Here is a 22,472-nt window from a genome sequence, read left to right on the forward strand (position 1 = left end):
TTTGTATCATTGGTGTAAATACCCAGTAGTGCAATTGCTGGATTGTATGGTAGCTCTATTTTGAACTTTTTGAGGAACCTCCATACTGTTTTCCAGAGTGGCTGCACCAGCTTGCATTCCCACCAACAGTACACAGCACTTCTTATTCAACAAACATCAAGCACCTTCCTTACTCCAGGCACTTTAGTAAGAACTAGGAATAGAGGGGGCTCTCATTCTAGTGAAGCGAGACACATAAGAGGCAAATGAATTGAAAAAGAAACGATTTCATGGAATGATAAAAGCTGTCATGAAAACACAACAGTGTGTTAGGATAGGGAGTGTCTTAGGGGCTGCTTTAGATTGATTGCAGCAAAAGGCTGAGAAGGTACTAGTTAACATGAGACCTGTCTGCCATAGGAAGGAGCCGACTATGGCAAGTTGAGGGGGAGAGCAGTGCAGGCAGAGGGGAGCAGCTGGTGCACTGTTCCAAGGCAGAAGCAAAGTTGTCATGTTTAAGTAACAGAAGGAAGGCCGGTGTGTCTAGGACATGGAGAGCAAGGGGAAGAGAGGCTGGAAATGAGTTTTTAGAGGTAGCTAGGAGTCCAGTCAGGTAGGGCCTTGTAGAATGGGGAGGATTGGATTATGGGGAGCCATTCAAGGGTTTTAAGGTGGGATGATGATACATTCCGAGTTCTCTTTTACAAAGATCACCGATTGCCATGTGAAGAATGGATTGTAAAAGGTGAAGAATAAAACTAGTCGGGAAGGTGCTAAGGCTAAGAGAGGAGATGTGGCTTGAGTTAGGGGATCATAGGGAAAATGGACAGAAGGAGCACCTTGGGGACATTTTGGAGAATGAGTCCAGGTAACTTACTGATTGATTAGATAGAGGGGGAGTAATAGAGGAAGAAAAGATGACCTCTAAGTTTTTGACTTGAGTAAAATAAACATGGTAATCATGTCATTTACTGAGATGTAGTCGATGGGGTGGAAGAAGCAGGAAATCAGGAGTCCCATGGGGGCATCTTAATTTTGAGAGGCTATTGAACATCAAACGGATGTGTCATGTTGGTAGGTTGGAGATGTGAGACTGGAGTTCAGTGGAAAGGTTGGGGCCAGGGATCTAAGTTTGGTACTTGTGAGCCCTGGGAAGTCTTGAACGGCTTTAGAGGTAGGAGAGAAACATCATAGCGTTGCTGAAACCCAGGGTTTCAAGAGCAGCGGGCTGAACCTGGTCAAATAGTACAAGGGCTTAAGTAAGATAGAACCGAGAAGTAATCATTGGGTCTGCCCACATGGATGGCGTCTGGAACTTGAGAGTAACAGTAGTTTTGGGACGTGGGGACTGAAGCCCAAGTAGAGCGAATTGGAGAGAGATCTAGTTATGAGAAGAATCTATACATTTAGATTATTCTTTCCAGAATTTTTGCTGTTGTCTTAACGACTTAATAAGGCCTTTGGACAAGTCTGTCAAGTGAGCGTGGGTGATAGCACATGAATCCATACGTTTTTGCCACAAGGTGTCACTATTCTTTATTAGCTTTTAGTAAGTAAAATCGTAGCCGGGCAAGTAGACCTGGTGTTAAGGAGATGCTGTTTGACAAAACCACATTACGAAACAGACCAAGTAGAAAGTAGATCTTTACATTGTGGGAAGGTTTCCTTTCTAGAGCCAGTCTCTGTAGCATATTCAACCCATGTGCTTAGGTGTGGAGTGATGCACTGAGCAGCAGGCTAGGAATGAGCACATCGGCGGTTGGGGGGGGGGTGTAGACACCCCCCCCCCCCCCAGAAGACTCCAGCTCAATTCCAGTTTTGCACCTGCTAGCTGTGTGACCTTGGGCAAAATGTAAATGATTCTTTGTCTTATCAATAAAGACATTTTTTTGGTTGTTATTTTTAAGTAATGCTATCTCTAGGGTCGACGCTGCTTTACTATCTCACCCAAAGATTTTTACGTATCCAAAGAGAATGTGCATAGCAGCATTTAGACAGTTGTGGAGAGCTGTGTAAATATAAGATTAAAAATTATAAAAGTTGTTTATGCCCAACTTTATAGCAAAATAGGTGTTACATAAAGTGGTTGTGTTAGTGAAGGTTCGGTTGCAGATTGTAGAAACCCAGTTGGGACTTGCCTGCCAAGAAGGGAGTGTTTTGAAGTTTATAAGGGTAGTTCATGTGACTTCCGGAATGGTGACTCTGGGGTGGGAGCAGTGCGGGTGGGGCGCTTTGAATGTGTACCCCCCTACTCTACTCTTTTGCTTCCATCTGGTGTCTTTCTTCTCTTTGGCTCCAACTTGCTTCCTCTACCTGATAGGGAACATTTTGATGCTCTGAAGGTTGTAGGATATGCACATGACAACATCCTATAGGTTGAGAAGAAGGCAGAGCTGGAGAAGTAGATGCCATAGAATTACCTTGATTCTGGTGAAGAGAATATGAATTTCAAATTTATGAAAGCCAATGTCATTTAATACTAACCTTCAGATTTAAAAAACTAAAACCCAAGTGTTCTGAAATAGTCTAATATCCTAGGGTCTGCGTGTCTTTAATTTTTAAAATTAGATCCTATTACATCATTATCTTTTTTCAATAAATTGACATTATAAAGGGATAGATGCACCTAAATTAAAGAAATGAAAGATTTTAAAAAAATGAAAATTTACCTAACATAAAAAGACAGTTATATATATATATATATATTTTAAAGATTTTATTTATTTATTTGACAGAGAGAGACACAGTGAGAGAGGGAACACAAGCAGGGGGAGTGAGAGAGGGAGAAGCAGGCTTCCCGTGGAGCAGGGAGCCCATTGTGGGGCTCGATCCCAGGACCCTGGGACCATGACCTGAGCCGAAGGCAGACGCTTAACGACTGAGCCACCCAGGCGCTCCAACAGTTATATATTTTTTTAAAGATTTTATTTATTTATTTGACAGAGACATAGCGAGAGAGGGAACACAAGCAGGGGCAGTGGAGAGGGAGAAGCAGGCTCCCCACAGAGCAGGGAGCCCGATGCCGGGCTCGATCCCAGGACCCTGGGATCGTGACCTGAGCCGAAGGCAGACGCTTAACCATCTGAGCCACCCAGGCGCCCCCACAATGTAATTCTTCTAAAAGGAAATGTGCTCTGAAATATATGTTAATATAAGAACCTGTTTTTACAAAACTCTTCAGGAACATATACACCAGTATTATGAGGCACACTTACTAGATATGATACATATATTTAACTTCTTCTCAACCCAAACAAATATGGTAATTGCTTTTAACAAAAGAATCACAACTAGAACCATTACTAAATGCTTTTTCTACATATGCATTAGTGAATCACAAGCCATTTTAGTTATCTGTGAGATCTTACCGGAAAATAAATTCTCGTGACCCGAATTCCCTCAGCAGGAAGCAGAAGCCAGTTTTCATACATGTTCTTGTATTGAATGAATGGAATCTCTCAACCCTGAGATTCTGTGAAAATCCAGGAGATGGAGCCACTGGTAGGTGAGTCCCCTGCCTGCCAACAGGGAGCCATCTCGAAAGCGGGGACCATTCTCTTTCCTGGGAGGCCGGTGTCTCCCTCCTGGCTGTACAGCTTACCTGATGTCTGAGAATACTCATAACATTGGTGCAATTGTGCTTTCGTGTATGTGTGCCTCAGCTGTCTGCATATCCCACAGTATTTAGGTCTCTGCGGTAAGAATCTCTAATATAATATATGGACATAACGAAGGCTCGAAAGTGTGTTCCAGGATGCTTCTTGAAATGTAATGTCCATGTCCCTGAGATTTGTTTAAAAACACAGAGTCAGGGACTCCTGGTTTAAAATGGCATTGACCAAAAGGAGAAGGCCTTCCGACTTTGAACTACCTCCCCAGGGCGGCAGGGATATGGTGTGTCCCATTTCTGTCTAGCAGTGAATGTGGACGAGGGGAGGGGGGACGGGAGTTGTGCAAAGCAGGCTGGGTTGTAGTAGCTTGAGAAGGATGTTCCAGACACACCCAGGTAGGCAGAGTGAGGCCAGGGGCAATGATGATGCTGTGTCTGCTAGTAAACACCAAGTGTGGATTTATTTCCCTTCTTCGAAGGTGAGGGTGAGGAGGAAGAGAAGAAACATGAACTTTGCCAGGTGAAGTGAGGGGGGATGTGTTCTGGGGAAAAGAGTACCACGTGAGAAGCCCTTGAGGTGAGAGAATGCCTAGAATTTGGGGGAGTTGAGAGCTCAACATGTCTGAATCAGTGCAAGGCAGAGTCTCAAGAAATATGGGATTAAAGGAAAATTAAAGACACAGTAACAGAGTTCAATTCTACACACTCGAGGATGTTGTCAAATATCAAATCAGTCATTTAAAGAACATATTGAGGAAGGTTCTCAGAATCTAGAGGAAAAGATTAAAAATAGTGACCCAGCCTGGGAGGTGATAATTAGGGGATAATAATTCAACCTATGATTGCTAATCCTATGGGAAAATAGAAGTCACAACTAAAGACTTAATTTAACACGAGTTTCCTAAATACACAGATCAAGAGGGTTCACTGCATTCCAAGAAAAAGAATGGCAACATTTTTTTTTTTTAAAGATTTTATTTATTTATTTGACAGAGAGAGAGATAGCGAGAGCAGGAACACAAGCAGGGGGAGTGGGAGAGGGAGAAGCAGGCTTCCCGCCGAGCAGGGAGCCCGATGTGGGACTCGATCCCAGGACCCTGGGATCATGACCTGAGCCAAAGGCAGACACTTAACGACTGAGCCACCCAGGCGCCCAAGAATGGCAACATTTTTATATTACAAGGACAAAGGAAAGAGATATTATGAGCATTTAGGCAAAAAGAAGCAAGTTAGCTATGCAAGAAATAAAAATCCCACTGGCCTTAGGCTTTTCTGCAGTATCCAAGATGAGAAGACAATTAAATGACATCTAATAGTTTCCAGGGGAAAGTGCTGGGAACACCTTATATCAAGCTAAGTCCGTTGTCTTTCAAGGCAATAACGCTTGCTTTCAGATTTGCACGGCATCATGGGCCATCCTGTCCCTTCGTTAAACAATGCTTGAAGACTTCTACTACCTAAAAGAGTGGTCAAACTCAGTAATGAACAACTCAGTAATGAGGAAATGATGAGCCACAGGATTTATAAGAATAGCCTTACTCACTTTGGACCAAAATGCAGCTATTCGATCGGCCTGCGCGTGCTCTGGTTGGTTGTGTGTTCAGAGGGTGAGTCTCGGTCTGCAGAGCCTCCCTGATCTGTTCCTCCTGAGGCTCCTCCCATTTCCCAGGAAATGTCTTTCTTGCACCTCATGTTTTACCCTCTGTTTCAGAACTATTGTTTGATGACCACTTAAACTGACTTGGTTCTAGTATGTGTTAATATTGGCTTAACTGTTTACCTGGTTGAGATACTAACACTCCCCCTTTCTCAAAATGAGGGCTGAATCCTCTGGCCATGTGGCATGTTGATCGTTTTCGTTTCCAAGAGCCTCACATGTTTTCTGCATCTGTTAAGACTCTGATGTTTGCCTGACTTGTACTTTTAAATGGGTGAGTCTAGTAAATCATGTGTTAGCAGCCACTGAGTTAGAAGGCTTTACTTTGTCTCTTCTTCCACCTGGGACTTGGGAGTGTCCCCGTGTTCCCTATGGTTGGAATCGTTATATTCATTTTATACGATGCTAATGTTTAGAAATGTAGCTTATCTGCTTTCCTATTTCTTAAAGAAAATCTCAGAATCAGATAAACAATTTGTCATTTCCTTTTGATCTAAGAAGTCAGTGACTCACTTCAGGGAGATATAGTTTTAAAGGTACATTAAAAAAAACTAAGAACCATCACATTTCTAGGTACTATTTCTGTGTAACTAGTTCCCCCATAAATGAGTGGCTTAAACAATAACTGTTTTCTTGTGCTCCCAGGTTCTGTGGGTTGGGAATTGGGACAGGATGCAGTAGGAGTGCTTTGTCTTTACTCAGTAGGTCTGGGACCTCAGGTGGTAAGACTCAAACTGGGAATGACTTGACAGTTGGGGCTGGAAGCATCTGGAAGCTCCATCACTCCCCGTCTAGTGGTCTAGTGCCTGGGCTCGCATGACTTGAATACTAGCACCCTTGAGCACAGCTGTCATCGCCTTGCCCAGACTCAAGGAAAGGGGACTTGGATCCCACTTGAAGTGTCAAAATAATTTGTGGCCATACTTTTAAAAACTACCCAATAATCAATTGCCAGCACTGGTTTTCTTTCACTGATAGGTTTTGGGATAGTGTGATGGGTTGAATTGTCTCCCCTTCAAATTCATGTGTCGGCTCCCTAACCCTTGGCCGATGTGACCTTATTTGGAAACAAGATCTTTGCTGATGTAATTAGTTAAATCAGAATGAGGTCATCCTGAAGTAGGATGAGACCCTAATAAAATATGACTGATGTCCTTTTAAGAAAGACATAGACCTGCACACAGGGAGAGCACCATGCAGACAAAAACAGAGACTGCCAGCGACCCCCCAGAAGCCGGGAGAGAGGAGTGGAATTGATTCCCCCAACAGCCCTCAGAGGGAAGCAGCCTTCCTAACAGCTTGATGGTGGATTTCTAGCCTTCACAGCAACGAGAACATACATTTCTGTTGTTTTAAGCCATGTGATTTTGTGATAGCAGCCCCAGAAAACTAATACAGATGGTTTTCAGTGTCTTTTCAAGATTTTTCCTATTTTTGACAAGGAACATATGTTGCTTTAAAAATGAGGAAAAATGGGTTTATTTAATGTAATAATTTCAATTGCTATGTTCCATAAAACATGAAAATATACCAAAATCTTATTAAGGTTGTGTCTAGGTGATGGGGCTATAGGTAACTTTTTTTTTATTCCTCCTTCATCTCTATACTTAAATGTTTTCTATTCTGTGGGAAAAAAGGCTGTAGGAAGCAGCCTTTGAACATAGAGTCAGGGCTTCTGGGATTTTGCCCTGGGTCCTGCTCTGCTCCTTCGTGACTCTGAGCCTGTTTCCCAGTCTGAACGTGGGGGTAGTGCTCCTCAGTGTCGCTGTGAGAAATAAATGAACGTGTATATGCGAAACCACCTAACCTGGTGCCGGATGTCTGTGCTGACAAGACAGCACTCTGTCTCCACTCTCCACGACTGTGATTATGGAGATGAGTTCTTGAAGAACTCATGCATGTGTTTTTCACTGATTGGTAGTGGCATTCTGAGGGCCGAAAACGCTAGGGAGCCCAGAGGTGGCTTTTACTGGGAAGTAAAGGCAGCTTGAGCTAAGTAAGGGCCTGTCACTTCCCCAGGTCCCTCCTAAGGCTTTGGAAAGGGTCAAGGTCAAAAATGGATTCACATGATGATATGGTTTATAAAATTTGCAAAATATATTTTAACTATAATCAGTTACGACTCCTGTCTCTTTCCACTCGGACCTCTGTGTCCCCCTCACCCACCCCCTTTGGAGTGGCCATGGGGATTTTGGGATTGGGCTCAGGGACAGTTGACTTATGGATACTTTTAATTTGGGTTCTGTGAGATTTATGTATGTGGTTGGCAGTTAGTTCCCTGAATAGGTGAGCTATTGATAACTGTCCTGGGGTACAAAGGGCTTCCAGAGATACTCCCACTGGCTACGGTGCCTACTCACTCAGCTTTCTGTACAAGAACACATACATGAATGCTTTTTACAGAGCCTCGTACAGAAAGTATGTGGGTAGTGGAGGAGAAACAAGATTTGAAATATTTGGAGCCAGTGGGTAGTCTGTGGGAAAGCTTCCCAGACTTTACAGCTTCTATATGAAACTTGAGGGGTGCCTGGGTGGCTCAGTCATTAGGCATCTGCCTTAGGCTCGGGTTGTGATCCCAGGGTCCTGGGATCGAGCCCCACTTCAGGCTCCCTGCTCAGCAGGAAGCCTGCTTCTCCCCACTCCCCCTCCTTGTGTTCCCTCTCTCTCTGTCAAATAAATAAATAAAATCTCAAAAACAAAAAGAAACTTGATAGGGATTTCTCCAAATTTGACAGTCTTAAAACTTTATATTAATAATGAGTTGAGAAGCTGAAATTTATTTTAAGCTATTAATGTTAAAGAGAATCCCAAGTTTTAATCAAGCTAAAAAAACCCACAGAAACTCTCCAGGATTAACTTTTATTCTCTCTACAGAAAATCATACAAAATATTTACAGGAAGAAGTGATTAAAAAGGGTACATAGCCAAAAATTGTAGAAAAAGAAGCATTACTGAAATGTGTCAGGAGGTTGTTAATAAAAATATTACATAGTTTTGAGGGGGTGGATTTTGCTTGTTGTTAGATAAACCACAGCTTCATTAAATTTATAATTTATCTAATGTCACTCCCATTAAATTTATGATTTATGATTTTGTTCCTCATTCTATGTAAATATTTGTGTTCATTCTTAAATTTGTATTTGTGAGTTTGCATTCTTTTTCTTACAGGGGGTCTCCAAAATTGTATGAGTGGCAGGCCCCCTCAAAACCCGGGTCTGACTTGAAAGAGCCTGTTTCCAGATCAGTTCTTACTCCTCTGCAGAGTTGTTCTTTGAACCTGACGCTAACATTTAGGATTGCCCCTTCTCCGTTTTTCCATTTGCTACAGAAGAATCAAAGCGTTTACCGATCATTTCCTTTTCATCTAAAAGGTTTCAGTGGCTCTCTCTAGCAAGGGTTTCAGGATGCATGCTGTTTACCTCATCAGAGCAAAACGGTGACTCAGAGTGTGAGAAATGGCTCTCTGCTTCCTAGGAAGTTTTCAATATAAAAACATGCTGTGCTTTTGAATGAAAAGTAAAATTAAAAGCCAATGAATGGAAATTTCTTGTAAGAGGATATAAAAAACCCCCTAACTCTTCCTATTCATAAAAATAAGAGTTGTTTTTGTCAAAGGGTCTGAGACCTGAATGACACTTTTTGAAGTGCCTTTGGCAGATTGTGAAAAGGCCCATGAGTCTCTGGTGCTTCCTTGGGGAAGCCCCTCCATTGCCCTCCTTCTGCACCCACTGTGCTAAAGACCAAGGAAAACTGGTCTTGAGTAATAACAATTACCTTTGCATACATGTGGTTTTAACTCAAAGCTGGGAGCTTCTTTGCTTTTATCTCTTGTCAAAGATAAGCTTGACCCATTTTGATGGGAACTACTCTGTGGCTTTAAAAATATTTCAAGTCTGTGAAACATAATAGATGTATTATAGGAAGGACGGAAAGCCAGTATCCAGCCTAGAATATTTGTCCCTCAGGTCCCATGCTGGGATGGAGAAAAGGAATGTGTCTTCAGAAAATGGTCGATCCATGTTCAAGTGCTGCCTTTTTCTCTCATTACTGATGTGGCCTTGGGAAAGTTACTTCATTTTCTCATCTGTAAAAACATGAATATTAGTATTCACCTCACAAGGTTGTTGTGAGAATTAGATGAGATACCCCCCCATCCCCATTTAGTTATAGCACCTGGTACAAAGAAGGAGCGCAGTAAATGTTTGAAGTAAAAGAAAGATAATGCCTTCAATATCTTCCTCCCCCACCCCCCGCCAAGGGGTTTGGGAATCTAGAATATAGTAGGAAAGAAGGATCAAAGCGAAAGGGTTGAGTCACAGAGCCTTTGAAGTTGATGAATATCGAATGAAGTGGCAGAAAGATGAGTGGTTGTAGTTTGGGGAAATTCTACTTCAGGGGAAGTTTTGTGTAAAGCTGAGATGTAAGCAGGTGAATTATGTGTAGGGAACCACTGTCCTATTTTCCTGGTTGAATTAAAGAGTACATGTTGATGTATCTGTTCTTTCATGAGCTACATTTAACATTGGTAACAGCATGTAACATGTAACAAACATTTAGCATACGTGAGGATGATTTTTAGGACTGGGGAATACAAAGAGAAATGTGATCCATGTTTGCCCTCAAACAAGTTAGACTCTACTAGGGGAAAGAGAGCCATGAAAAAATAAGGACATTAAATTGTGGGGTACAGAAGAGGAAGGGTCAGTTTTACATTGGAGAGGAGGTGGGCTCCATGAAGGGCTTGGTGGAAGAGATAAGGTGTCTTCACGGCAGGGTAGGCAGGGGAGTGTGGACTGTGCAGATAGTCCAGGTAGAGGAACTGGAATGAACAAAGGCACAGGTGTGGCTTTGCATGCTTTGCATGTATGTGGGAGCTGCACGCAGGGCCAGGGCAGGTGGTGCAGGGGGCACCCAGAGCAGTGGGCTGGGAAAATAAGCAGAGTCAGATGATGGAGAGCCTAGCCTGCCATGCTTCCGTGGCAAGGCTCTGAGGGGCCCCATCCAGGAGTAATGACAGTGACTATGGAAGGGACGCCATGAGCAAATAGACATCCTCTAGCGAGTCAGGCAAGAGGGTGGGATTTGAAGGTTTTGGTAAACACAGTGAAGTGGGATTTGGAAGATGAGGCTTCCAATCATCGCATGCTGTATAAATTGGATGGGGAAGACAGTTGAGGCAAGGATATTAAGGAAGAAGACATTTTTTTAAGTCTAGGAATTTGATATGAGCTGGGGCCAGTAGATTGGAGTTTAAATTTTGCCTTTCAGTTTTCTAACTCTTTAATCCCTGGCAATGGCTGGAAATGTAGAACAATTACTATCTCTGCTATTGGAATGAATAGTCAGACACCAGTGTTCACAAATTAGACTTGAAATCCCACTCTACTTGTTTAAAAGCTTATGTAACAAGAGGAATCTTACACATGCAAATGAACACCTGTGAAAATTCTTAGGCAAGAAGTGCTAGATTTAGCAACTCCAATTTAGCAATTTGAGAAGGTATGAATTTTACAGATTGTTTTGCTGCTTGGATCTGCCATAATGTTTGTTGGATAGACAATTCCTGTCTTTAAAGGAGTTATTGAACTTTCTTTATAAATTAAATATCCTGAAAGGAATGAATTTAAATAGCATGCATCTCAGTGTACTCTGAGGCCTGTGGATGTTTGTTGTCTTTTTAAGCGTTAGATTTAGACATCAAAGTCTTGCCATATACAATTTTTCTTAGGAACTAAGTATATACAACTCAAGTGTCATACCACCTACAAATTTGCCAGAAACCAAGCCACACTTTTTCTCATTTCCAACCACAGCGAAAACCTTATCACTTTTTTGCTATAGATTCATGGATAAAAATAATTAAGGTCATGAATGAAATGACCAGATGGCCTCCCCATCACCCTAAAGTGAGCATCTCCCCACACCCGTGTTTCTGGTTCCTTAAAACTTCAATATATTTTTCTTAACATTTGTTTGAGCCATATTTACATCTTTGGAAACTGGTTAATTTCTACATATGTCTAAATGCCTCTTTTTACTTGACAGTACATTTAACGTGCCAAAAGAATTCTCCAAGTTCTGATCACATTTTATCCTTTTAATAAGTCTAGTGGGGACCAGGGACACCAGTCCATGTTATGTTGAGAGCTTTTCACTAGGTAATGCATATTCAGTGTTGAAGAAGAAATGTACCCAGTGTCACAGGGGAGCAGGCTCCTACCAGACCGACCGTTTCAGAAACTGCAACTATAAACTCTAGACAAACTACAAACAACAACTACCCAAGGGCTCTGGGGAGTGAACAAAAGCAGACGGGGGAGTTGAAACTTGGGGGAGGAGAGTTTCCTGGTATTCAGCTTTGGCCAGAGAACAGGTCATGGTTGCAAAGATTGTGCGGGTGGCTAAAATTCCAATAGAAAGCTTGTCATGTTTCTGGCCTGACAAATCAGAGGTTGGAGCACAACCAGGAGAGAGTGAGGGATCACCCAGAGAAGGAGTGACCTAGAATCTGTTTTTGAAGTCTGTCCAAGTCTCTAGCTGACCCACACACTACACATGCACAAGGCAGACTCAAAGCTCCTTGCAGCTAAGGTTTAGAGTAGTGAACTGAGATTTAATTGCTACCCACCACAGGTGAGGCAAACTTTGCAGTTTGAGAATCTAACCAAGTCAATTGCCTGTTGAAAAGAAATTTCAGCGATGGAATCAATCCATCAATACCACAGAAGTCAGTTTTGATGATATAACATTCACAATGTCCAGGATACAATCCCAAACTATTCAAAATATGAAGAAGCAGGAAAAGGAAAATGTGACCTATTTTCAAGAGAGAAGACAAGAATTTTAAAGCAGCTATTATAATTATGTTCAGTGGGGTAAAAAAGAATGCTCCTAATAAATGAGAAGACAGGAAATCTCATAAGAGAAATTGGAAATGTTTAAACATTTTAGAACTGAAAAATATAACATATTAAATAAAAAAATATGTAAAGACAGGGGCTCCTGGGTGGCTCAGTCGGTTAAGCATCCAACTCTTGATCTCAGCTCAGGTCTTGATCTCAGGGTCATGAGTTCAAGCCCCGCATTGGGGCTTGAAAAACAAACAAAAAACACACATAAAGACACAAAAAAGTTGAAAATAAAATGGATGGAAAAAGACATATCATGCAAAAAAAAATTAAGAAGATTGAAGTGGCTATATTAATATCAGATAAAATAGACTTCCAAACAGAGTATTACCAGAAACAAATAGAAACATTACATAATGAAAGAAAACCCCTATTAGGATGGTATAACAATCATAAATGTGTATGCATCTAAAACAGACTCTAAATAAAAGAAACAAAAATTGATGAAATGGTATCATGATCACAGTGGGAAACTTAAACATCTCTTAAAGAGCAACTGATATAATAACTAGACAAAATGTCAATAAAGACATAGGTGATCTGTAGATCAATTATCTTGACCTAACTGATTTTTAAAATTAATTATTTTTATTTAGACATTATTTTTATTTTATTTTATTTTTTTAAAGATTTTATTTTATTAGAGAGAAACAGCAAGAGAGGGAACACAAGCAGGGGGAGTGGGAGAGGGAGAAGCAGTCTTCCTGCCGAGCAGGGAGCCCGATGTGGGGCTCAATCCCAGGACCCTGGGATCATGACCTGAGCCGAAGGCAGACACTTAACAACTGAGCCACCCAAGTGCCCCTAGACATTATTTTTTAGAGCAGTTTAAGGTTCACAGCAAAATAGAGGGGGCCAGAGATTTGCACATATCCTCTGCCCCCCAACACACAGCCTCCCCATTATCAGTATCCCCAATCAGAATGGTACATTTGTTACAGTTGATCAACCTACATTGACACATCACCCAAAGTCTATAGTTTACATTATGGTTCACTCTTGCTGTTGTACATTCTATGAATTTGGACAAATGTATAATGACATGTATCCATCATTAAGTATCAAACAGAGTATTTTCACTGCCCTAGAAATTCTCTGTGCTTTGTGTATTCATTCTACCCCAGTTCCAACCCCCAACCCCTGGCAATCACTGATCCCTTCACTCTCTCCATAGTTTTATGTTTTCCAGAAGGTCATATAGTTGGGAGTCATACAGTATGTAGTCTTTTCAGATTGGCTTCTTTCACTTAGCAATATACATGTAAAGTTCCTCCATGCCATTTCAGTTTTTCATAGTTCATTTTTTTTTAGTCCTAATAATATTCCACAGTTTATTTATTCACTCAAGGGCATCTTGGTATTTCCAAGTTTTAGCTTCAAGATTCTCTCCCTCTGCCCCTCCCTCCTCAAAATAAATAAGTAAATCTTAAAAAAAAAAAAAAAAAAAAAAAGAGGCCCAGGAAAGAAGAGCAAAGCAAATCAAACAAACTGGAAGGAAAAAAAGAAGATCAGAGAAGAAATAAATTAAATGGAACAGATTAACTGGTAGAGGAAATTAACAGAACTGGAAGCTTGTTTGTTGAGAAGTTCAGCCTAACTGATAAACCCTGACTTAGATTGATGAAAAAAGGGATATAGAGAGAGAACACAAGTTACCAATATCATGATTGAAAGAAGTGTTATCACTACAAATCCTACATATATTAAAAGGATAATAAAAACAAATTGATTATGAGCAACTTGATTCCAGCAAACAATAATTTTGATGAATTGAATATTTTGAAAAATACAACTTACCAAATTGACCCAAGATGGAACAGAAAATTTGAATAGCTCTATAGCCATTAAACCACAGTAACTCTGTAACTATCAAAAACCTTCCTATAAAGAAAACTTCAGTCCTGATGATGTCACTTTTTTTTTTTTTAAGAAGATAGAAGACAAGTGAACACTTTGCAACTCTCTTTTGTCTTTCTCCAAGGTGGGCTGCTGGGTCTTGGGGGAATGGTGACAGGAGTAATGTGAAGTTGTCTTTCATACCTACTTCAGTGTATCTTTTCTTATTCCTGTGCTCCATCCAGGTGCTGTAATCCCTTACCTGGAGTCCTTAGCCTTTGTAAAGGTATTTTTGTGCATGGAGTGTTTTTCTAAGTAGTATTTCTGTGAGGGTGTGAGTGCTGAAAACTCCTATTCCACCATCTTGCTGATGTCACTCCTCTCTCAAAGTTGTCTTAACCTTAGAAAATCGATGTTTTGCCATATTAATAGAATGAAGGAGAAAACCATATGATAATTTTAATACATAGAGGAAAAAATATGACAAAACTCAACATCCATTCACATGAAAAATTCTCACCAAACAAAGAATATAAGGTACTTATTCAACTTATAAAGAGCATCTATGAACAACCTCCAGCTAACATCGTATGTTCATGTTGAAATATTAAATTATTTTCTACTGGAATCAAGAACAAGGCAATGTGCTCAATTTTGTCACTTTTACTCAACATTGAATTGGAGGTCCTAGCCATTGCAATAGAGGAAGAAAAAGAAATATGATGATAAAGATTGGAAAGGAGGAAGCAAAATTGTACTCATTTTCAGTGTGAAATAATATGAAAAAATATATATTGGTCTCTGTCCCCAGTTCTTGGCACAGAGCTTCTAAAATCTGTGCAATTTCCTAAGTGGTATTAGAACTAGGAACATCTTTTGTTCTAATATTTGGTCTTTGAACCTGGTTCCTGACACAGGGCTCTTGAAACCCTTGTAATTTCCTGAGGGATAGGAATATTTTTTGTTCTAATGAGTTGACTCTGGCTGGGCTCCTTGATAAGGACTGATCACAGGAAGGACCAAGCTATGATTAGAAGCTTGAAATTTTCAGCCATACCCAACCCCATCCCCATTCTCTTGTGAAGGGAGGAGGACTAGAAATAGAGTTAATGATTGATCAAACCTATGTGAGGAAACCTCCATAAAAATTCCCAAAGTATGGGATTCAGAGAGCTTCCAGGTTGGTGAACACATCTACATACGGGGATGGTAACCCAGCCCAACAGTTTCTGTACTTGGCATCCTCCCGACCTCACCTTATGTGCCTCTTCATCTTTCTGTTCATCTGTATCCCTTATCATATCCTTCAATAAACCTGTTAACATAAGTAAGTGTTTTCCTGAGTTGTGTGAGCCACTCCAGCAAATCAGTAGAATCCAAAGGGGGAAGAGGTCATGGAAACCATGATTTGTAGCTAAGTCAGGCAGAATTGTGGGCAATCTGGGGACATACTAGTATTTGCAGTTGGTATCTTGAAATAGGGGGCAGTTTTGTGGGACTGAGCCCTTAACCTGCAGGATCTGATGCCATCTCCGGGTAGACAGTGTCAGAATTGAGTTAAAATGTTGGAAACCCTGCTGCTATCACAGAGAATTGCTTGTTTTGGGGAAAGCCCTCATCTGGTGTTGGAAGTATTGTGAGGGTGGTAGTGGTGTAAGAGTAAAAGAGACACACAGGAGGAGGACTGGGTTTTTCTTAAATAGCAACTAACATGATTGTTTACATAGAAAACCCTGAAGATCTACAAAACAACTAGAAGTAATAAGTGAATATGCAAAGCCATAGTGTATAAAGCTAAAATTTATAAACTCAATTCTATTATTATCTTCTAACAGGAAAAAAAATTGTGAAATGTAATGGAAAAACAGTTCTGTTTATAATAGGTCCCCAAATCAGATTATTTAGAAATAAATGTAAACAGATATACACTGAAAACCACAGGGCATGGCTGAGAGATATTTTAAGACTTAAATGAGTGGAAAGATATATTATCTTCATGGATTGGAAGACTCAATTTTAAGATGTAAATTTTTCCTAAATTGATCTATATATTTAATTTAATCCCAATAAAAATCCCTAGAAGTTTACAAACTGATTTTAAAATTTATATGGATGCAAAGGACTTTGAATTGCTCAAAGAATTTTTAAAAAGAAGAACAAAGTTGCAGGACTTACTATAAAGTTCCAGTATTCAAGACTGTACTATAAACAAAAGGATAGGTATATTGATAAATCAAGAAAACATCAGAGTCCAAAAATATTTCTACACATGTCTAATCAATTGATATTTTTAAAGATTTTATTTATTTGTCAGGGAGGGAGGGAGAGAGAGAGAACAAGCAGGGGGAGTGGTAGAAGGAGAAGCAGGCTCCCTGCTGAGCAAGGAGCCTGATGTGGGACTTGATCCCAGGACTCTGAGATCATGACCTGAGCCAAAGGCAGCCGCTTAACCGACTGAGCCACCCAGCACCTCTAATCAATTGATTTTTAAATAAAGGCACAAGGCAATTCAATGGGGAAAGGAATGTCTTTATTTGAAAGTTAATAAGAGTATAGATCTTAAAATTTCTCATAACAAAAAAATTTTGTGACTATGGTGATGGATGTTGATAGAATTGTGGAGATCATTTCACAATACATACAAATAATGAATTGTTATGTTATATACCTGAAACTAATATACTGTTACATGCCAATAAAAACATGGTCTTTCAATATGGGGAAAAAATGCATTGACTCTTAACTTATATCACACACAGTAATTAACTTGTAATGGGTCATAAACCGAAATGTAAAATCTCAAACTATAAAACTTCTATCAGAAAACAGGAAAAAAATTTTGTGACACTGGGTGAGGAAAAGATTTGTTAAACAGAAGATGAAAACACAAAGGAAAGACATATTAGAATGCACTTCATTAAAATAAAAAACATTTACTTCCCCAAAGACATAGGTAAGAAAACAAAACCAAAAGACAGGCCATTGATTGGGAGAAAATATTTGCAAAATGTGTCTGTCAAAGGGTTTATATCTGTAGAATACGTAAAGTACTCTTAGAACTCAATTCTTTTTTTTTTTTTAAGATTTATTTATTTATTTATTTATTTATTTGACAGAGAGAGACAGCGAGAGGGGGACACAAGCAGGGGGAGTGGGAGAGGGAGAAACAGGCTTCCCGCGGAACAGGGAGCCCCATGCGGCGCTCGATCCCAGGACCCTGCTTAACGACTGAGCCACCCAGGCGCCCCTCAGAACTCAATTTTTAAAAGAAAGACAACCCATTTTTTAAAAAAATGGGCATAGGATTGGATATTTCACAAATGACTAGTAGACACATGAAAAGATGCTCAACATCACCAGCCAATGGAAGATGCAAATTAAAACCACAGTGAGATAATACTACATACCCACTAGGATGAATTAAACCAAAAAAATCTGACAATACCAAGTATTATCAACAATGTGTTCTTTATTTTGACAGTGATGTTTTCATGAGTTTATATATAAGGCACAATTAAAGTGTACATTTTTAATGGATATATCTTATTGCATGTAAATTGTATCTTAATGAAATTGACTTAAAGATACACCTTTGGAAGAATAACAATTTATTATCCCAATGGGCCAAGATATAAAGATGCTTGGGTACTTACTAAAGTAGTAAGTGTAGCTGGGATCAGACTTTAGTTCTCAACCCAGATTGTTTTCCCTTCCAATTAGATCACGGGGCTGAGCATAGAATGCAGAATTGAAGGAAGAAGAAAGAAGGGGAACAAGTGTCCTAAGAATGGATCTGCTGTAATACAGACCCTTAGTCTTGTCCCAACCAGGGATGTCAACACATTTCCCCACGGGACTGAAGACACGCCTTGCTGTTAACTTGAACATTTTTCATCTTTTAAAATAGCTTCCTTATTTTTCTTTCTCTTCCCTAATCATGACAGAGTCACTTTGAATGATACAGACATATATGGAAACAAAGTCCGGGTGACTTATACTATGTACCGTTAAGGGATGTGAATAAAGAACTCTGGACACATCTCCACCTGCCACTTGAGTGAGTGCTCCTTGGAACCTATTTCATGGATTCCAAAGTATGTAATTAAAAGAACATAAAGAATTAGATGGATTGAAAGTACGTAAAGAATTAGAATCAGAAAATGCAGAGAATGTGTTGAGTTAATGCTTTTTAGAATTAATATGTAAATTTGCCAAATTTCTTTCCAGCTTATTATTTTTAATATTTTAATATCCTATATATTTTACATGTGTTTTCTCTATGCTTCTCTTGGGCTTAATAATAGGTTCATTGAAATTTGATATTTTTTTTCTAAGAGGACATTTTATCTTGAAATTACCGAGGTACTAAACTGTTGTCACATTATATTTGATGTTAGTGTGCAGATTCCACTGTAAGAAAAAAAAATGAAAGATAATCCAAGGGAGGAGCACTTACTTAAATATGCGTTCACCGGCCTTTGTTATCAAACTGAAGTGAAATCAGGTCATCTTTCATGATTTCCAATACGGAACTGTGTCCGTGAAGGGCTTGAACTGGATAGGTTACATTTCTGAAAAGCTCCTGTGTTCAAATAGCAAAAAATCACTTTGAGAAATTGAAAAATGTCCTCTGTGACTCTGAATTTTTATAGCATACTTTATTTGAATTTATGGGAAACAAATAGTGTAACAAATGAGTTCATGGGAAATAATCTAAATTTGACGTTCCAGAGAAAACTAGCATTTATTGAACACCAGCTGTGCTTTGGGTACTGTAAAGTACTTTATGCATATGATCTTATTTAGCCCTGTCAGCCTACAGAGTAGGTAGTACCATTATCTCCATTTTGCAGATGGGAAAATGCAGGCACAAAGAGATGATGTAGTTTCAAGATTTTAACCCTGGCCTCCTGTCTGTGGAGCCTGCACCCTCTCACCCCTGGCCAAACACACAGGAGTAGGTCTTCGCTCTTCCCTGCACCTGCCCTGTTCCTCCCCACCCGCATTCATCCTGTTCGTCCTCCTGGAGAGCCCAGCCTGCCCTCTCCACTGGTCACGTCCTGTCTATTCTTCACTGTCTGGGCACTTAGACCTTCTGTATTCCCACGGCAGCTACTCTGCCTGATTTCCTATTGTCCAGACGTAATTGTTCCCTAATGTTTGGGTACTAACCTCAGAACCAGCTGTCCTGCCTCACATTGCCCTTCCTCCAAACCATCCTATGTAATCCCCTTAAATACATATTCTTACAAGCCTTGGGTGGCTCCCACTGTTGTCCTTGGAATCCTAGTTTGGAGAACACTCAAGGCCTTCCAAAATCTTTGACACACTTCCCAGTTCTAGTCAGATGTGGAAACACCAACCCCAGACAGGTATTTCTCAGGTCATTTCAATGTGCTTGGCATATAATAAACATTTAATGTTAGTTTTCATTATTTTGTATTTAATATTTGAAGATAATATTCATAGTTACATAGTTCAAACACTAAAAGTATAGAAATGGATCATTGAAATGTCTTCTACTTATTCTTGGCCCCATCATCCCACTTCCCATTCCCCATCCCCCACACATTAAACTATTAAAATTAATTTCTTTTTTTTAAGATAAATGACAATATACATTGACCTACATGTTGCCTTTTTCTACTTAATATATCTTGGACATCTTTTTGTATCAATAGCTGAAGAGCTTGCTCATTTCTTTTTTTACAGCTGCATAGAAATTTTTATAGCTGCATGGACATATCATAATTAACCATAATTTAATTATTCCCTGATAATATACATTTATGTCATTTCCAGGTTATAAACAAAGCAAATATCCTCATTTACAGTGTATGCATGAAAACTTATTTGTAAAGTACATTCCTAGAGGGAGAAGTAGGAAAATGATTTATGCATTTGTAATTTTATTTATTTATTATTTTTTATGCATTTGTAATTTTATTTTATTTTAAAGATTTTATTTATTTATTTGACAGAGAGACACAACGAGAGAGGGAACACAAGCAGGGGGAGTGGGAGAGGGAGAAGCAGGCTTCCCGCCGAGCAGGGAGCCCGATGCGGGGCTTGATCCCAGGACCTGGAATCATGACCCGAGCCGAAGGCAGACGCTTAACGACTGAGCCACCCAGATGTCCCGCATTTGTAATTTTAATAGATACTGCCAAACTGTCCTACTTAGGGGACATATCGATTTCTACTTCCAACAGAAACAAATGAATCAACAGTTTCCCCACAGCCTTGCCAACACACTGTGGTATTAAACTTTTCATTTTTGCCTATAGATGGGAGAAATGGTGTTTTAGTGTAGTTTTAGTTTGCCTTTAAAAAAACGAGTGAGTGTGAGCATTTTTCAAATGTGTAAAGGCCATTTGTTTTTCTTTTTCTGTTTTGACTGTTCATACCCTTTGCACATTTTAAAATTGTTCTGCACTTTCCCTTATCAATTTACAGGTAGTGTATATGTTATGGAAATTAGCCCTTTTCCTGTTACACGAGATGCAAACATTTCCCCAAGTTTGTCATTTGTCTCTTGTTTATGGTGTTTTATTTCCTGCAGGTGTTTTTGATTTTGACATTAACTTGTCATTTTCTTTCATGCCATCAGGACTTTAAGTCATGTTATAAATGCCTTTCCCACTCTGAGATGATATGAATTTTCCCTTATTTCTCCTAGAAGTCTGGTTCTTTGACTTCCCACATTTAAATCTTTGAGCCGTCTAGAATTTATCCTGGCACATATTATGAGATAATGTTCCCCCTTTTTCCCAGATGGCCACCAATTTATACCAACATCATTTATTAAATTATCCTTATATTCCCCACTGCTTTGAAATGCCATCTTTACGTGCTAAAGTCCTGTATGCACCTGCCTCTATCCTTGGGCTTTCTATTCTGTCTGGTTGGTTTGCTGATTGTTCATGTGCCAGGACCCATCTGTGCTCATACTAAGCATAGCTGAAAATCAAGCAGGGCTGGCTTTCCCTCGCAGATCCTTCTTTCCAGAGATCTCTTTCCTATCAGCATTTATTGATTCTTTAAATGTGGTTTTCAGTAATTAACAACAGCAACAAAAAACGACAAACAACAAAAATCCTTCCTGTTGGATATTTTTTCGTGATCATATTAAGTTTATAAGTTAACTTAGGAAAACTTGATGATTTTGAATCTTACTCTCTAAAAATATAGTCAGTTCTATTTTTGTTCCATTCTACTCCTTTGTCCTGCAAGAACAGTTAAAGATTTTTGTCAAATTGGTTTTGTTATGTTTCTTCCTAGGTATTTTATCCATTTGTTGCCAATGTGCATGGAGCCTTTTCTTTCACTGTATTTTCCATTAGTACGTATGGAGACTTTTGGTTTCTGTATATTAATTTCACAGCTTGCTAGCTTAATGTATTTTCTTATTTCTAGGGGTTTTTGTTTTTAATTGATTCTCTTGATTTTCCAAATAATCATATAATCTACAAATAGGAAAGCCTTGCCTCCTCGTTTGCAATATTTATTCCTCCGGTTTCTTTTTCCTCTGGTTGCTTTATTTTATTTTTAAAGATTTATTTATTTTTGAGAGAGAGAGAGCTAGCACGGGGGTGAGGGGCAGAGGGAGAAGGAGAGAGAATTTTCATTCAGACTCCGTGCTGAGCCCAGGGCTTGACCTGGGGCTCGATCTCAACACCTTAGATCATGTCCTAAGCCGAAGCCAAGAGTCGGCTGCCCCCACCAACTGTGCCACCCAGGCGCCCCATAGCTTTAGATAGTACCTCCAGAACAGTGATAGTTAATGGAAATAGTACCAACCTGACCTTTTTCTGGCTTCAGCAGGAGTTCCTAGTGTTTCCTCAATAAGCCCATGCAGGCTTTTGGTCTAAGACTGACATCTTAAAAAAAAAAAAAAAATCATGTTCAGCAGTTTCTCTTTCATTAAGAATCTTTTAAAAATTCAGTACTGGAGATTAAATTGTGATAGGTGATTTTTCAGTATCTATGGAACTGGTTATATTTTCCCTGTAACTTACCAAAATGATGAATCATGTTAATAAATTTCACATCGAATTAGACTTGCATTCCCATACTAACTCCAATTAGTCTTCATACATTCCATCTACTATATTTTATTCAGGATTTTTGCATCAATATTCATAAGGTTGATCTATAATTTTCTTTGTTTCTTATATAAATTCATCTTTTTAGATTTTCCCTCTCTTCTGGAGTTAGATTGGTAAATTATGTTTTTCTTTTTTTTTTTTTTAAGATTTATTTATTTATTTTAGAGAGAGAGAGCATGAGTGGGAGGGGCAGAGTGAGAGGGAGAGAGAATCTCGTACAGACTCTGCACTAAACATGGAGCCCCATGCAGAGCTGGATCTCACAACCCTGAAATCATGACCTGAGTCAAAATCAAGAGTCAGCCCTTAACCGACTGTGCTACCCAGGAACCCTGGTAAATTATGTTTTTCTAGACATAGATAATCTCATTCAC

The 22,472-nt window shown here is 39.5% G+C and overlaps 1 long non-coding RNA gene across 1 annotated transcript in view; it reads left to right on the top strand.

Moving 5' to 3' along the window:
- The window catches only part of LOC115940912 (uncharacterized), a 124,363-nt gene that overhangs the window by 68,777 nt on the left and 33,114 nt on the right, over nt 1-22,472 (top strand). The window contains exon 3 of the long non-coding RNA XR_014148035.1: nt 17,935-18,084. This is a non-coding gene — a long non-coding RNA (uncharacterized LOC115940912). The remainder of the gene's footprint in view (nt 1-17,934; nt 18,085-22,472) is intronic.

This window comes from Leptonychotes weddellii, chromosome 8, assembly GCF_054177405.1.
Source record: "Leptonychotes weddellii isolate Sample4059 chromosome 8, ASM5417740v2, whole genome shotgun sequence".
Classification (NCBI taxonomy): domain Eukaryota; kingdom Metazoa; phylum Chordata; class Mammalia; order Carnivora; family Phocidae; genus Leptonychotes; species Leptonychotes weddellii.